At 39.1% G+C, this 16138-nt stretch overlaps 2 protein-coding genes across 2 annotated transcripts in view; one reads left to right on the top strand and one right to left on the bottom strand.

Annotated features, from left to right (window-relative positions):
• The window catches only part of LRRC53 (leucine rich repeat containing 53), a 44663-nt gene extending 32837 nt beyond the window's left edge, over nt 1-11826 (bottom strand). Inside the window, exon 1 of the mRNA XM_054482192.1 lies at nt 11807-11826. The gene's annotated coding sequence lies outside the window, so the exon portion shown is untranslated. The remainder of the gene's footprint in view (nt 1-11806) is intronic.
• TNNI3K (TNNI3 interacting kinase) overlaps nt 1-16138 on the top strand; it is a 342552-nt gene that overhangs the window by 300372 nt on the left and 26042 nt on the right. The gene's annotated exons all lie outside the window — the stretch shown is intronic.

Below are 16138 nucleotides of genomic sequence, written 5' to 3'. Positions count from 1 at the left end.
TGAAAAACACTTATTTTCCCTCTTTTTTAAGATATTTATTAGATAGAGGATTTTAATTGTTCAGTTACTTTGTTTCCCTGCACCTTCAGGGGGAAAATGCTATTCCGTGTTTTACTTTCTTTGTTGCTGTTAAAATTTCATCGATGAATCTAATTGTTATTTCTTTTGTTTTTAATCTGCCTTTTAAAACTGCTTTTAGAAGTCCTCTTTATCTTTGGTATCCTACAGTTTAATTATGTTGTGTATAGATATAAATTTATGTTTATTTATTTTATTTGTGATATGTTTCCAGAATTTGAAAATTGACATATTTCATAAATTCTGGATAATCCTCAGCCATTTTCTCTTCTAACATTTCTTTATTACATCTTCTTTAGTATCTCTTTCTGGAATTCTAATTGGATATTTTTTAAAGCTTCTCACTCTATTTTCCACATTTCTCAATCTCTTTTTAAAAAAATATTTCCCACCCTTTACTTTCTCTATCCTGCTTTCTGGGTAATTTTTTCAGATCTGTCTCCCAGTTCACTTATTCTCTCAGAAGCTGGATTTAATATGTTGTTTACTTTGTTCATTGCATTTCTAATTCAATTTATTTCTAATTTATATTCCAGTTCTAGAAGTTGCATGCCATTTACAATTTTACAGGAGAGTTTAACAAAGCTGTAGACCCGCTCCATACTTTTCTTCTTTTATTTCTTCAAACGCATTTTATCTAGAGACATTAATACCTCAAGACTACCCAAAACTTCAACTAGCAGGTTTTTTTTTTTTTGTTTTTTTTTTTTTGAGACTGGCTCTGTCACCCAGGCTAGAGTGCAGTGGCACAATCTCAGTTCTCTGCAACCTCTGCCTCCCGGGTTCATGCCATTCTCCTGCCTCAGCCTCCCGAGTAGCTGGGATTACAGGCACGCACTACCACGCCCGGGTAATTTTTGTATTTTTTTAGTAGAGACGGGGTTTCACCATGTTGGTCAGGCTGGTTGTGTATTCCTGACCTCGTGATCTGTCCACCTCGGCCTCTCAAAGTGCTGGGATTACAAGCATGAGCCACCGCATCCAGCCAACTTGGAGTTTTTCATAGAATATGTGTAGTAATAATTCTGCCTTAAACTAGCTTGTATGTGGGCTGGCAGATGAGACTTCTGAGGGTTTTATATATATATACATTTTCTTTTTCTCACATTACCTGGAGCCAGGAATAATGTAGGATATTTATCCTTTGCATATCTTTATGTACAGTGTATTTTATTTTTTCTGATTTACCTAATCTGGATGTTGCCCTTTGAAGATTTTGGCTTTATACAGGTGTTTCTTATCTGACCCTCCACCTTGCTTGGACCCATGATGTCTCTACCATATAATCTATTAAAATTCATGCTATAGGCCAACAAGAGTCAGTCTGAGAACTTCATAGCACTTATATTTACTTGGAGTAATGATAATCTTAGAAAATCATTTTCTTTTATATTCATACCCATAGTAGATTGTAAACATTCATGCAGGCATAAAATATCTCTCCTTTTGCTGCTGTTTCTCCAGTACTTAGAACAGTGTCCGGTACATGGTAGGTGCAAAACACCTATTTGTGAAGTACATGAACATAATGACTTCCCACAAACATGATGCCATTGAATTCAACAATCTTGTGAAGTATGCCTCATGGTTTCTATTTTTTAGATAAAACAGAAACTCAAATAATGCAAGTACTGCATATAACAAGTAGAAAAAAACGTAGTTCATAATTTAATTTGGGCCTGTCTGGTAGTGTTTTCATTACATCATGCTATCTCTGAAGACTAAACTTTGCCAACATGTTTGCCAACACCAGAACGTTCTAATGTCAAGTTTGGGCTTTGAAGAGAATCATCAGGGAGCTATCCAGAGTACTGAACTACCTTGCACTTAAACTGCCAGATCTAGTGGAACATACTGCCCTCTGTCTATGGCCAATAGCCTTTGATTGCAGGGAAATTTCCCTTCTCACTCTAACTCTGATAGTAGCCACCTTGCCTCAGCTTATGCCTCCTGATGAAACACTATAATCACCTGCCTGTGCTGATACAGATCCAAACTGAACACAACTCCACAGCTGCTGCCTCGTTCACAGGCGTGCCGTGGACTCCCTCTGTATCTTCTTCAAAACAGCCTCTCGAAAACAGCCTCACTCTCTGACCACATTTGTAAAAGTAGCGACAACCAATCAGAGCACATAAAAGGACGAACTTCTTCCTTCTAGGAACTTAACTGAAGTGACACTTGTGGACTAGCTTTGAGGATAGCTCTACTTCAGCATGATTTCTTTATGGAACTGAGTACACTGTAAAATTAGGCTCTTCTTTTCACTTTCTCATTAAATGTACTCTCCACTGTAGTAGTCAAATGCAATCAATGAATGAAAAAAACAACAACAATCTTTTAGCTGACATTTGTGGGCAACAATTGACTTTCTGGTGATGAAAGTCCAAGAGTTTTTCAGGGCCAGAAATGAAGAAAAAGATCACTCTTTTTCATGCATAAATACAATAGGGAATCAGCATCTTTTAGCTGATTCTACTTAGAAATAATTTTAATATTTATAAATTTAATAAAACCAAAAAGGGTCTTTGGCTTTCTAACTTATATTTTACTTATTCAAAGAATGCTGATTTGAAATATGATATCTATAGAATTTACAAAAGACTGCAGTGCTTATTGGAACATTATATTAGTATCTAACCCTCACTTCAGCAGTGTCTTCCGAGCTTGTAGGAAGAGTTGTCTTTCTTACTCAATGACACTTGTGACTTAAGTTCTATGGATCTTGTATGTATAATGAGGAGAATAAGATGTTGCTTGCCTAAATCTAGGGCCAAGGCCATTTTTTTAGGATAGCTATCATCTCTGAGATGTAAAATTTTTATGACACGCCCTTCCTGAACGTCAGTTATCAAGCTCATTAAGGGCCTGCCGTGGCAAAATATAAAAGGCAAAGGAGAGAAGCTAGAATCTAAGCAAGTGCCATGATGCCTATCAGTTGCCTTTTATCTCTTTCTTTTTAAGCTCATATCTTCTTGAAATGCCCATAGTTTTTACTAATTAACAAAATCAGAAAATCTCCTAATATTGTGGTGGTATGGGGCTGAAAAGGAAAATATATAACTATGCATGTTGATGTGACAGTGTGAAAGTGTTTGGTATAGCTCATTATGTTCTTGAATGCCATCTTATATAGATGGGGAAATTAAAGAAAGTGGGGAGTGGTCTTTCACGAAGTTAAAACTATCTCCATGAAGATCCAAACAATAAACACAGCCATTTATTATATTTACATAACACCTCTTCACCGCATCCCTAGGTGCATACCCAGACAGCACTATAGTGAAATATACAAGCAATTCCCTTATGCACACATATACACGAAAAGTGAAAGGAGGGCTATAAATTGATTGCTAGTGCCCTCTGCATTGCATGCTTCTGGTATCTTACAAATCACCAGAATTGGACATAGTCTGTGCTGAAAGGTGATAGGGCTCTATGTTAAGAACTCCTTTTCGGCTGATGTGGACTAAAGCAACCATGTTAGCTGCTTGTTTTTAGCTGCCTTGCTCTCTAGCGCCATCTAGCAGTCAGTTGCCAAACCACGAGTGAGGCCTCCTCCGGCCCTCCTGACTGCTGTACTAAGGATAGAGGCTTGGAGACTTCACGCCGAACAAAGGTGTGCAGCCTCAAAGTTGAGGAGCATGTGAAAAATGTCAATCTTTTCCTTCATTTTAAAACCACCCTTAGTTTGAAACAGCCTTTCTCCTTGAAAAATGTAAAAGAAAGAACATCAAACAAAATATTCTCTTCAAAAGAAGAGGTGATGAAAATGGAAAATTAATAAAAGTGAAGATATGAGAAGAGCCCTACGTGTGTAAAATTGGCACCTTTTAAAACAAATTTAAGGACCTGGATTTATTGTCACACATAAAAGATTCGCATGAAAAGAGTGAGCGAGTGACATATTTAGGTTACAACATATCCACTTGAGAGAGAGAATGAGATGCAGCTCTCACCGTGGCTATTCTGATGCTGTAATTTCGTGTTCTTTTCTATCCGTCAGCAGTGCTTGTTAGCGACCTAAAACGCACTCCCTCCTAACCCAAAGGGCTAGCCAGAGTGCATTTCCCTCTTCAATCGTTTTGTAATACTAATTAACTAATTCCCAGCCACATGAAGAGAACCTGCGAAGATTCGCCGGAGGCAAACTGCTAAATAAATGGTGACAGATTTCTCAGTTTTCAATTAGATGAATGACATATTGGGACAACGAATGGCCTGACTTTCTAATGATGAGAGTTCTACGAGGTTTTCATTCCTGGAAATGAAGAGAAACCCTCTCCATTCATACACAAAGGAGGGCCCGGGCCCACTCTTAAGCAAATCAAAGCACACAGATCCCGCCTTTGGCAGTCGCGTGTGTGTACAACTAAAAGTAAGACTTGGTCCAAAAATGCTGCTTTTGAGACTGCTTCTGCTGTCCTGAAATATCTGACAGGACAAGCACAGGGACCAAAGAGAACAACCGGCCTAATTAAATCTATACAGGCAGCACTGTGTTCTGTTCATCCGCCCTGACTCCAGCTCTGGCCTCCCCCTGCTCCCTCCTGACTCCAGTGTTTGTGTTGCGAATCTGAATCTCTTGCTAGCATGGCAACTGTTGCTATGTTCGCAGCAATAAGAAGTGGGTGATGCTGGTGTCTGTAATGATTCAGATACAAGAGCAATGATTTCTAAATAGATTTCTGAAGCAGCTCTTACAATGGCTCTGAACAGTTTAACAGGTTTAATTCCTCATGGATTTTTTTTTTCTTTTTTTCACCTTTAACATCTTCCATGCGGACTATATCTAAACCTCATATAATGCAAAAATGGCATCATTCTTCCTTTTGCTTACTAGTATTTGAAGCAGGAATTTTCTTGTAAAAAAACACGTTTAACCAGTTGTCATTTCTTATTATCTCCTTGGAACCTATGAGATGGAGTTTTTCTTGATATTTAGGTAATGGCAACTAAGGAAATCTGAAAAAATACTGGACCCAGGAAGAAAATAACTCCTGGATTGACCAAAGTGGAATGAAAATCTTCACCATTAATATTTGTCATATTAGATGAACATTTTTTATTCATGAGCAGATGTTTTAAAGGCCTCATCTGCAAAAGAGTACAAAAAATTTACTAGTGGATATATGTTTGCCACCCTGACTTCTCTTTCAAAGAGACAGTGAAAAAATTGAAATCACTTTTTGTTTTTTTGGCCTTCATCAATCTCTTATTTGCCAGCCCAGCCAGTGTTAACTATGCCACTAAGTGTCACCAGATGCTAACACAGCCCGGGCCCTAGGGGGATAATGATGTAGATAATATTGCCATGTGAACTGATGGCAATACAGACCTGGCCAAAGGATAAAAAGAGAAGACACATTACATGTTTTGATCTGTGACATAGAACAGAAATGTGTATTCGAACATAGACACTTACTATGTTCTAGACGCTATTGTGCATTTTTTTATGCCTGTCGTAGCACAGACTTATCAGAACTCTTCTACAGCTAAGAGTTATTTATCAGTATTCTACAAATGAGAAACTGAAGCACAAAAAGTATAAATGGCCTGCCCAAGGCTTTGTAACTAGTAAACAGCGGGGCCAAGATTTGAGCCGAGATCAGCCTGATTCCAAAGCCCATGATCTTTTTACTACTTGCTGAGCTGCTATAGTGTGAGACAAGAGAGCTGCTCTCATACTAATCAGTTGTGTGACATGAGCAAATCCCTTTCTGCCCTGGGTTTTAGGATTATCATCTATAATGAGGCATTTGAATTGGATGCTTGCTATTCAAGGTGTGACTCAGACCAGCAGCTCTGGCATCACCTAGGAGCTTGTTAGAAATGTAGAATCTCAGGCCCCACACCGGACCTGCTGAATCTGCATTTTAGCAAGATTTTAACAGGCGACTTGCAAATATACAGTAACCAATCTCTGTGGACGCTTTTAGCTTTAGTGTACTGTATTTAGAATGTCACCTTGCTCTTATCTCTTTCTAGATTCCGTTCCTTCTCCAAGGTTGTTTTACCGCTCCCTATGAGCATTCCTAATCTCATTCTTATACTTGATGGAAAGATTCACTGTCTTCTCAGAAAAGATTTATCTATCTTAATTCATTTACCACTTTCTACTTGGTATTATGTCTCTGTTGAATAAGTTTCTTTAGGGGGAGAGCCATTCATATTAAATAATTTCATATCTGTAATACCAATTGACAATGTTCATTAAACTAAAGAAAATACATTGAAAGGAATGTTGAACAAATTATTATCTTAATTTAGTAACAAATATTACACAGTGTGCTGATCGAAAGATCCCTGTATTATTCATTACAAATATTTCAAGGCAAGCACGATCCAAGTTCTTTAAATATAGGTCCAGGAAAATTTGCAAATAGCACACATGATGAGCAGTTTTTAAATTTCTTCACCCCCCCATCTTTTTAACACAAAAATACATAAAGGATTCAATTAAGACCAAGTTCAATCCCACCGTCTCCTCCTCTAGGAAGTTGTCCTAAATACCCTCAACTAGTTACCCATCATGTTTGTTGTTACTATATTCTGTACATATCCCATCAGAGAATAGAAACATTATTATAATTATTGATGTCTTTGTATGTCAATTGCCATACACACACACATGCACACGCACTTACACACAGAGTAAGCTTCTTGAAGCCAGGAACTGTGTCTTTTATTTTTGCATTCTTCATATTTATCACAATGCTTGGCATATAGTGTGATGGAGATATGTGTATTGAATGAATGAATGAATGAATGAATGACTCAATCAATACAAATCTTTCTGGCCCCAAAGTCTCTTTTTTGCTTTAATGTACTTCCTGTTCTCCTTCACATTAGGATGGTTCACTGACATCAACAACATGGATATGCACAGTTCTATGGTGAGAATTTCAAAGAACTTGTTTTAGCCATGTTGGTATTCCCTACTAATATGGTACTTTAGTGTACTATGGCATGAGCTAGTTATCCAGGAACATGGGGTCTGAGACTTAGGAACTCAAGTACCTTTGAAATTACAAAGGCTGAAAATTGAAGCAGCATTTGTATTTTTTCCTCTCTGGTTAGTCAGGTGTTCATTCAACAAACATTTGCAGAGTCACAATATTGTGCTGGGAGTTTGCCAGGAACCAAAGATGCCAAAAAGCAAACATAGTGTAATATTTCTACCTTTAAGTAGTTTGTATGGAAAATAGACGCCGAATGTATTATAATGCAATGTGATTGTATACAATAATGGGCACACGACTCCAGTGTATTCTAACACAGACGGAGGCATTACTAAGAAAAAGGAGAGGCAGGCAATGATTCCATCAGGTTAAAGGGCATGTGGATAGCTTCTTGCAAAAGGTGGCCTTACCAAAGAGATGCAGAAATATCTAATGTAAATGATGAGTTAATGGGTGCAGCACACCAACATGGCACATGTATACATATGTAACAAACCTGCACCTTGTGCACATGTACCCTAGAACTAAAAGTATAATAAAAACAGTAATAATAATAGCCATCACAAGTGTAACCATACTGAGTTCTTATTTTGTACCAGATAACAGGCTATGGTACTTTAAATGTGTTATCTCATTTAATCTTCATAAAAATAAAGAAGGTATTGTGATTTTTTCAATTTCACAGATGAGAAAAAATAAAGTCCCCAAAATACAAGTGGCAAATGCCTGATGTAGGACTTAAACCTGGCCAGAGTAGTTCTAGAACTGGTGAATCTGGACACCAAACTCTACAAAAGGCAGAGAGAAAAGCATTAAAAAAATAGCCCACAGGCCAGGAGGCAGACTGCATTCAGAGGATAAGTAGTGAATCAGTCTGCCAGAATGGTAGCATGGGAGACTGCACACGAACTGAGAAAACCAACAACAAGCTGTAGGTCAGTGCCCAACCTGGGGCATATGTCTGGTAGAAGAGAGGCTCAGGAGGAAGGGTGCTTTGCTGATAACATAAGTGGGAGTTAGTGTGCTACACTGGGAAAGAGCTTGCATCTTGAAGCCAGAGGTATGTGTTCTAATCCCACCTCTGCCTTTAAGAATAGTGTAAACTTGGGCCTCGGTAACTAAAATAGGGACCATAATATTACCTTGTCTGGTTTTTACAGGGTCTGCAGAAAATTCATATAAAACACTTAATATCGTCCCTGAGAAACTTGTGTTGTTTTGTTTTAACTAAAGATAAATGTCCCTATTTCACAGTTCTACCCACGGATGGATAAACCCCTTTCTGAGGTTGAGAAATGAAAGCCTGTGTCTATCTGAAATTCAGGATCCTTATTCAGACACTTTCTTCTTCTTTTTATCACTTATTCTCTTTGAGATAGTAGAGCACTCCTTTTTCCTCATTAAATAGCAGCTTTACCCATAAATTTCTCATAGCTTTTCCTTACTTATTTACACTACTTGATTGTCAAATTTGACAGTGTTGACCATTCCTCAGTCAAGTTGCCATTTGGAATAACTTAAAGGTTTCTGGATGTTTTCTACCCAGCAGCTATTTATGACAACGACAGAAATCAGGAAAATGACTTTTGAGGATTTCAATTTTTCTCTATAATCCCTGAAAATAAAGCAATGGTCAATTGTGAATGTGACTGCTGAATGCTAGAGTACTACATAAAAACAGAAAAGATTTAAGATGCTTGAGAACTAACAAATCTAAATTTATTGGTTTTACACAAATGAATGATTTTCATTTTATTTTAAAAATTGTCCTTTATTGTTTAGGGCAAGATAAATCGTATACTCTTTTCTTCAATACTATTTTATCAGATTAACATAGAGGACAATGAATTATGAAATTATGAAATAAATAAAATTGAGGACAAAGCACCATATTAAAATGTTGATCGTTGTTTTTGTCATATCATACATGTTAAAGAATAGAGTGTTGTGTTTGACTTTGAAAGGTACCTATGAAATACTTTCTGGTATTGAGTGATCTGAATTTCTTTTTTTTTTTTTTTTTTTTTTTTTTTGAGACAGGATCTCACTTTGTTACCCAGTACAGTTGTGCGATTATGGCTCATTGCAGCCTCAGCTTCCTCAGGCTCAGGTGATTCTCCTTCCTCAGCTCCCCAAGCAGCTGGAACTACAGGCATACGCCACCACACTTGGCTAATTTTTGTATTTTTTGTAGAGACAGGGTTTCACCAAGTCACCCAGGCTGGTCTTGAATTCCTGAACTCAAGCGATCTGCTTGCTTTCCAAGGTGTGAGCCTATGCGCCCAGCTTGAATTTCAGTGTCACAAATTTTCTATTGCTTGTGTATTCTTTGGGTATTTTATTTCTTTTGTAAAAGGTAGACAATTCTGAGTTTAAACATGACTTAGAGATGTTTAACTACATTTTTTACCCCCTGATTTTTACTTCCTGAGATCAGTAGCACAGAGGGCAATCAGTTCTCACCTTTTAAAAAGATCTGAGGCCGGGTGCGGTGGCTCACGCCTGTAATCTCAGCACTTTCGGGGGCCAAGGCGGACAGATCACAAGGTCAGGAGATCGAGACCATCCTGGCTAACATGGTGAAGCCCCGTCTCTACTAAAAATACAAAAAAAAAATTAGCCGGGCATGGTGCCTGGTGCCTATAGTCCCAGCTACTCTGGAGGCTGAGGCAGGAGAATGGCTTGAACCCGGGAGGTGGAGCTTGCAGTGAGCCGACATCGCACCACTGCACTCTAGCGTGGGTGACAGAGTGAGACTCCATCTCAAAAAAGAATAAAATGAGAAAAAAATTATTGAGAGATGGTCAAATCTCTTGAATTTTTAAAAAATTACTGCTCATTAAATTAGACAGCACCTTGTCTGTAATTTGTTCAAAACTACCAACTACCAGATCTATGTGTTATACTTTGTTAAATAAACTTCTCTTTCTCTTTGGGAAAGACATATATAGGATCTTGAACAGTATACAAAGTTTAATTAAATATGACTAGCATTGAAAAGTTCATGGAATTAATCAACTAACTCACAAATGGGTGTTCATTTCCTTCTAGGTACACAGCACTGTGTCTGCCCCTATCCAGAGAGGCCCAATATTTTGATAGCTAGTCTTGTATTCTTGTATAAAGAGTTTTAGCAAACTGAATATGCTTTTTTTTTTTTTTTGAGACGAAGTCGCACTCTTGTCCCCCAGGCTGGAGTACAGTGGTGCGATCTTGGCTCACTGCAATCTCTGCCTCCCAGGTTCAAGTGATTCTCCTGCCTCAGCCTCTCAAGTAGCTGGAATTACAGGTGTCTGCCACCATGCCCAGCTAATGTTTGTATTTTTAGTAGAAACAGAGTTTCACCATGTTGGCCAGGCTGGTCTGGAACTCCTGACCTCAGGTGATCCATCCGCCTTGGCCTCCCAAAGTGCTGGGATTACAGGCGTGAGGTACCATGCCCCGCCTTTTTTTTTTTTTTTTTTTCCGAGGTGGAATTTCACTCTTATTGCCCAGGCTGGAGTGCAATGGTGCGATCTCAGCTCACCACAACCTCTGCCTCCCAGGTTCAAGCAATTCTTGTGCCTCAGCCTCCCAAGTAGCTGGGACTACAGGCACACGCCACTACACCCTGCTAATTTTTGTATTTTTAGTAGAGATAGGGTTTTGCCATGTTGGCCTCGAACTCTTGGTCTCGAACTCCTGACCTCAAGTAATCCACTCTTATTTTCTTTATTTAAAGAATTAACAATATATTACTTTCAGGTGGAAAACACAAATGTATGTGTCATTTTCCCTATTACGCTAGCCTCTCCATTGATCTAATTCCACCGGATACACATTCATCTATCATTTATTAAGCATCTCTTATGTTTTGAATCATGTAGTAAATATTGGACACCCAGTGATGGATTAGAGATCTCTTCAGTCCTGGGGGAATTCACAGTCTAAGGGAGGAGGTCAGAGAAACAAACAGGAAGATAACTACTGAGCCATGTGTAGGAAGCCCTGTGAGCCTGGGAAGAGTCAAGGTAGGCTTCCCAAAAGCCATCCCGTTTCATTTGAGTTTGGCAGAGTTAACCAAGCAGAGAAAGGAAGAAAGAGTATACTAGGAAAGGGAAGCAACCGGGACAAAGGCAGGAAAGTGGGAACCTGCGCAGTACATTTGGTAACAGCAAAGGGTTGGGTGTGGGTAGAGCAGAAGCTATAGATGAGGATTTAAAGTCAATAGAAGTAGAAATAAAAGAACATGGAGACAAGTAAGTTCAGTACCCAAGGAGAATCGGAAGGAAGAGGGCAGCTTTCCTTCATGCAGCTTCCCTTCCAGTCACTGAGACCTCAGACTCTTCTCTTCATTCAGGCAGTGAACATGAAAAGATCGGGATGGGACTGGGTATAGCAGCCACCAGTCTTTATTGAAATTGTCCTGGGGCATGACTCGAAACTGTGAGGGACCCTAAAGGGGCATGATTTCTGCAGCTGTGTTTACTGTGAGTGATTGTACAGACTCAGACATGGAGCTAGGGATAATATGGTAATCTAGATGAGACACGAGTGACATAGACAGAGTAGAGCTCCACCTTGAACCCAAGATTGGCCCCTAGAACTGTGCAAAACAGGCAGCACTGCAGGGTGGCTCATGGCACTCAACTATTCCTGTACTGATGACATCACCCACATGATCATCTGTTTATAAGTCTGTCTCTTTAAATGGTGAGGAAAGAGAAATAAAGGTGTAAAAATCCAGCCATCATAACAAAAACACCAAAAGAAAGAAATTAACTTACCCAAAGGTCTCACAGCTTGTAGTTTGTGAATCTCTACATTAAAAGGTGGATGATGAATCTGAGACCTACTGAGTTAACTGTCCAGCATCTCAGCCATATTCCTTATTCCTCTTTATATGCATCTCCACTCCCACACCACCCCCTCCTGGCTTCATCCTTTAGTGCCTGGAATAACGCCTGGCACATGGTAGTTACTCATCAGAAGTCCACTGAGTGAAAGAACAAACACCTACCACTGACGGGTTGCTATTTATACCATTCTGTCTTCACTGTTGGGAGCTTCATACTGTATTCTTCAAAATGGGCACCCCCTGCAGCATGCCTCACTCTACAAGGAAAACTTCTCTGTAAACAAGCCTTATGATGGGGTCACTGTGTGATCACCTAAAGCTGGCCTTTCCTGTCCCTCATCCAGGTAGATGGCTCACCGTGGAAAACTATTGACAACTTTTGCCCTTTCACTAACATTCCTCTTGATAAGACACTTAAAGAGGAAAATAGTCTTGACTCTTTAAAGTTGATGCCAGTTTGGGGCTGTTAACAAAGTCAAGGGATTCTGTTGTTAGAATCAACCTAGCACACAGCTTGCTCAGTCGATACTGTTTCACTGGCCTGAGATTACAGCAGAGGTAGGTGCCTAAGATGAGGAAATTGTTGTGCAGAAAGAGTCTGAATGACCCAGAGGCCCATGTGTGCTTTCCTAGTTCGTTTATTCAGCTGATATTTATTGAGAAATTATACTGGGATGTGGAAATTTACTGGGTCCCCATCCTTTCATTATTTTAATCCAGTGCACTAGGTGCTCTTATCAGAGTGAGTCCATGAAATGTTGGGGATGCAGGGGCACTGGTAGTAGGAGTTGAGAACCTGATGATGACTGTCTTTGCAATGTTCCCTCAGAAGAAAAGGTTTGTGCAGTAGGCACATCCCACTTCAGACTCCTGCACATCTGCAGAGAACTTTGCATTCTCGCTGCAAGAGGAGTTCCTCTTCCTTTCATTTTTCTTCTCTTTGTCTTCCTTTTTTTCTCTATGCCAAACCTAAGCAAATCTGCTTCATCCAGAGGCAGCTGGCGCTACTATGTGGGAGTGTTAAATGTTTAACATCTTGTCACTTGCGTAACTGATGGAGTCATCCTTTTTGTTTCAGAGTTTCATGTTTAGGGGTTGAAAAGCTAGATTGATGAGCATTACCAGAGAGAAATATTTTTTGGAAAGTAAGTGAAGCTGATGACACATTACTTTACAGTTTAGTGAAATTCAGCAAATCTAATTCTATTATCCTGTCAAAGTTTCACAAAAAGGAGACCTGAAAGCATATTTTAGATGAATCTTTACAGATTGCAAGAAGCCACAACCACATCTGCAAAGCTCAGATGCATCTGGTGCTGACAGACCTTTGTTTTTCTATAGACTAAGGGGAGTAAATAATCTTCCAAAAACTAATTAAGTAAAGTTATCTTTGGTTGTACAGTGCCTGCCTCTCTCTCCCTTGAAAAGGTTGTCAGCCAGTAAACGATAACTGCGTTTTTCAATTCAAAGGCTATTCGAAGTTTGCATAGCCAAATTTACCCAGGCACACCAAAATAGAAGCTTCCTTTATGAATCATAGAGTCTTGTAATGCAGATTTTATAGAGCATTTAAAGCCAGATCATTTATGTCCTTGTTTATTTTCACAATCAAGTATAAGATACGGTCTAATAAATACATTCTGACCAAAATGCTAGGAGCAATTGTTTTAAAGCATTTTCACACAGTTCTATGTATTTGTCAGAGGCTTACAAGCTGACAAGCTGAAAGCGCTTTGTGATGCTTTTGGCAATTTGTGTGATTGTGTATACACTTGCAGAGAAGCTCCTTATCAAGAGGAAGCATTTAAGTAAAAGGCGAGCATTGATGAAAAGGTCCATTTTAATAGAAATTGCTATGTTGTTCTCTACTATCTAACAGTTATTCACTTAAGAAGAAAAGTCTTGATAGAATTTATTGAGAACCTACTATGTACTAGTACACATATTATTAATATAATATTCCCAATTATTTGCAAGGTAGATATTATCTCTATTTTGAAGATGGGAAAACTGGTCAAAACAAGAAACATCTCCTGAGATATTAAGTGGGGAAGCTGGGATTGACTCCAGTTTATCTAAACCCAAAGCCACGTGTGCTCTCTTCAGGACAGCATAAGAAATTCTGTTTGGAACTCATGATAAAAAACAAAATCAAGATTGTAGTAAAAATGTGAAGGGATATTATAGGTTGAATTGTATCCCCCAAAAAGATATGTTGAAGTCTCAGACGCTGGTACCTCAAAATGTGACCCTATTTGGAAACAGGGTTGTTGCAGATGTGAGAAGTTCATAGGAATTTATACTGGAGTAGGGTGGGCCCTTAATTCAAGATGACTTGTGTCTTTATAAGAAGAGCACAGAGACATGCAGAAGAATGGCATGTGAAGATGATGGAAGCAGGGACTGAAGTGCTCTACCTCGAAGCCAAGGAATATAAGGATTGCAGCCCTCACCAGAAACTAGGACACAGGCACAGAATTTTCCTCAGAATATTCCTTCAGAAAGAACCAACCTTGCCAACACATTGACTCTGGACTTTTAACCTGCAAAACAGTGAAAGAATACATTTCTGTTGTTTGAAGCCTTCAGGTGTTTGGAACTTTCTTATGGCAGCCCTAGGAAATGAATACAGGGGATGACATAACTTCATAGAGCTTAGGAAGAAAACAAACTCCGGACTGAATGTTAGGTGAGTGCCCTTCCTGAAGGTCATAGTCGTGTTATTTTTCCTTCATCATTTGGGACTATGCAGAAAACCCACATCTAACCCAGTATGAGACCTGAAAGACTTTTTTTGGTGCTTTGTCAGAAAATAAATATATGGTTAACCAACGTTAAGGTGAAATTCTAACATTTTATCATGCCAGTACATATAGAAATGATACTAGGAAAGGGTGTGCTGTTTGACTGAAGTTTCTCTGATGGTTGCTGTTGGCAACCAGTTTTACAAGAGGCACAAGTCTAATTAGGGCAGAAGTCAGGAAGAGATTGCAAGTAATTGAGGTCAGACATAACTCAGGGTGGGCAGGTGGCTGACATCCGACGTAGTCAAACTAAGTGGATCATGGTTTGAGGTGGGCAGACACAACAGGTGAGGGATGGAGACTGAACACTGATGGAAATAACTAAAAGCTGAATCTGGCAATGACATTCAAGTAGGTCAAAAAATAAGTATGATAAAAGCTAAGGGAAGTCTGAGGTTTTTCTCTTCAGAAGCCTAGTCTTCCTAAATTGGCCATTTCTTTAGACTGGAGATCATTAGTTATTAAAAGGACTATACTTACACCTGCCAACCTAATGCCCCATACAGCCAGTTTACCTCCTGGCTGCCTTCAAGGTTCTGATGTCTGACTCAGTTGAGAAGAAGGGACTTGCCTTTGAAGAAAATGTAAATGGAGAGAGTAGTACTGATGTCTTTAGGAGCCTCACTAGAGGGGAAGGAAAGGACAATCAACTTATTGCTGAAGCCATCCTCTGCGGATCTTTGAGTTGGAACTAGGCTGAGAATGTAGGTCTGAAGTGCAAATCATCCATGTTTTTGTTGATAATAACTTTGGTATTTCAAAATTTTTAAAAATATGGTCATTTATTTCTGTTCTGAAATTTCCCACTAGCCAGGAATGTGGCTATCCATTTGTTTGTTCACTCATCTGCTCAATCACTATTTACTTGGATGGGGAAGGGATTCATAATTTCTAGATATGTTGCTAAATGATGAAAATAAAGGAAAAATTAAGACATGGTTTCTGACTTAAGATGAGAATAGTTGAGTCAGGAAGGCAATATTAAATCCGTACAATACAAGGCATGAGGTGTCACAGTAAAGAGATGAAGTCCTTTTACTGTGGGGCTTAGTATGTGAGCAAAACTGTGAGAAAGAAGTTCATTGTGTGTAGAGCCTGCCTACATGAGGCAGGGAGCAATAGAGGATGAAGCTGGAGAAATAGACCCAGGCCTGCTGCTTGAGACCTGGACCGTGGGACCTTACTACTATGGGCCATGGGACCTCGACAGTAAGTGGCGTGGTCAGCCACGTTTAAAAAGAAAGACATTTCCACAGCTTGGTTGAGGATGGCTTGTATATTCCCCATCACTAATTCCAGCATTATTTCTCCAGTAGTAATAATAAATGTGCCCTCATATAGCCACATGTTTCCCCAACCCTTATTATAACAAGTTAAGGCAGCTTACTTCTGGGATTTTTCAGTGTTAGAATACTCTACATAGATGAAATACCCTTATTGCCAGTTCACAAAAATGA

Source organism: Pongo pygmaeus, chromosome 1, assembly GCF_028885625.2.
Source record: "Pongo pygmaeus isolate AG05252 chromosome 1, NHGRI_mPonPyg2-v2.0_pri, whole genome shotgun sequence".
In the NCBI taxonomy this organism is placed as follows: domain Eukaryota; kingdom Metazoa; phylum Chordata; class Mammalia; order Primates; family Hominidae; genus Pongo; species Pongo pygmaeus.
This window is presented reverse-complemented; position numbering and strand designations above follow the sequence as displayed.